Source organism: Etheostoma spectabile, unplaced genomic scaffold (assembly GCF_008692095.1).
Source record: "Etheostoma spectabile isolate EspeVRDwgs_2016 unplaced genomic scaffold, UIUC_Espe_1.0 scaffold517, whole genome shotgun sequence".
Classification (NCBI taxonomy): Eukaryota; Metazoa; Chordata; class Actinopteri; order Perciformes; family Percidae; genus Etheostoma; species Etheostoma spectabile.
In genome coordinates this window covers 93,065-95,023 of record NW_022605625.1, presented here as the reverse complement: position 1 = coordinate 95,023, position 1,959 = coordinate 93,065, and the positions used below count along the sequence as shown (strand labels likewise).

General features: G+C 47.3%; 1 protein-coding gene across 1 annotated transcript in view; it reads right to left on the bottom strand.

Annotated features, from left to right (window-relative positions):
• LOC116686864 (voltage-dependent calcium channel subunit alpha-2/delta-4) overlaps positions 1–1,959 on the bottom strand; it is a 158,488-nt gene that overhangs the window by 121,654 nt on the left and 34,875 nt on the right. The window lies entirely within an intron of this gene.

The window sequence follows — 1,959 nt, the reverse complement described above, 5'->3', positions numbered from 1 at the left end:
CTCCTAAACCCAACTGTCCCGTTCTTCTTCTTCTCCTAAACCCAACTGTCCCGTTCTTGTCCCACGTATCGCTTAATTGTACCTTTTATAAACCCACTCGCAATCTTTTTCTCAACCAAACTGCGTCAAAAGTGACCCCATTAGGCCCGAACCAGCTACAGACAGACAGACAGAGAGACAGACAGACAGACAGACAGACAGACAGACAGACAGAGGTCCCGTCTAGACGGGCTACCATTTACGGGGGCCCACTTCATCAGCCTCCATCAGCGGGATTCTGGTTCCGGAAAAAAAAAACCCCCCCCACTCCCACCGGATCCCTGGACCAGCTGAGATACTGGCACCCATTCTTAGAGAGATTAGACAGGTACTTGACAGATCCCATATGGCAGTGTGCCCTATCCACTGCTTCTCACAACTGTGGTGTTAATTACCACGGTGGATGTTGAGCTCCCTCTAGTGGATATCTGATATATTTAGCATGTTATATATGTTATAGTATGTTTATATATATATATTATATTTTTTTTTAAAATAAAATGACCTTGTCAAATAGCACGCTTGGTCAGGCTTTCAGAATCACCACCCATGCCAAAATCCGCCTCTAACGTGTGTTAGAACCCACTGCCCCGTTCTTCTTCTCTTTCTCCTAAACCCAACTGTCCTCCTTTCTTCTTCTTCTTTCTCCAACCCAACTGCCCCGTTTCTTCTCTCTTCTTCCTAAACCCAACTGCCCACTTTCTCTTCCTCTTCTCCTAAACCCAACTCGCGTCCTCGTTTCTTCCTCACTTTCTTCTTCTCTTCTTCTCTAAACCACTGTCCAGTTCTCTCTCTTCTTCTTCCTAAAACCCAACGCCCCGTTCTTCTCTTTCTTCATCCTAAACCCTCACTGCCCCTTCTTCTTCTTCTTGCTCCTAAACCCAACTGCCCGTTCTTCGTCTTCTTCTCCTAAACCCAACTGTCCCGTTCTCTCTTCTTCCCTAACCCAACTGTCCCCCTCCTCCTCCGCCCTCCCCGTTCTTGTCCCACGTAATGCGCTAAATTGTACCTTTTATAACCCCATCGCAATCTTTTTCTCAACCAAACTGCGTCAAAAAGTGAACCCTTATAGCCTCGAACCAGCCTACAGACAGACAGACAGAGAGACGACAGACACAGACAGACAACAACAGACGCGAGACAGAAACGACGACAGAACGACGAGTACGACGAAACCAAAAAGAGACGACAGACAGAGAGAAAACAGATAGTAACAGATTACAGACAAGAGAGACAGACAGACAGCAGACAGACAGACAGCCAGACCAGCAGACAGACCGACAGAAGACGACAGAGACAGACAGACAGACAGAGACAGACATAGACATACAGCTAGACAGAGAGATAGACAGACAGAGGATAGACAACAGACAGAGAGATCAGAGAGATAGACAAATAGACAGAAGACAGAGAGACAGACAGAGCAAGAGACAGACGACATAGAGACAGACAGAGAGATAGCAGAGAGAAGCAGACAGACGAGAGACAGACAAGAGAGACAGACAACAGAGGGAGACAGACAGAGAGATAGACAGAGAGATAGACAGACAACAAGACAGACAGACAGAGAACAGACAGACAGACAGAGAGATGACAGACAGAGACAGACAGACAGACGAGACGCAGCAGACAGACAGACAGACAGACCAGACAGAGAGACAGACAGACAGACAGAGAGATACCGACAGACAGAGAGACGAGAGAAGACAGACCGAAGAGACGACAGACGACAGGAGACAGACAGACAAGAGACAGACACAGACAGAGAGAAGACATGAGACAGAAGAATAGACAGAGAGACAGACAGACTACAGACAGAGAGATCAGAACAGACAGACAGAGAGACAGACAGAGAGACAGACATACAGACAGAGAGAAGACAGACAGACAGAGAGACAGACGCAGACATAGAGACAGACC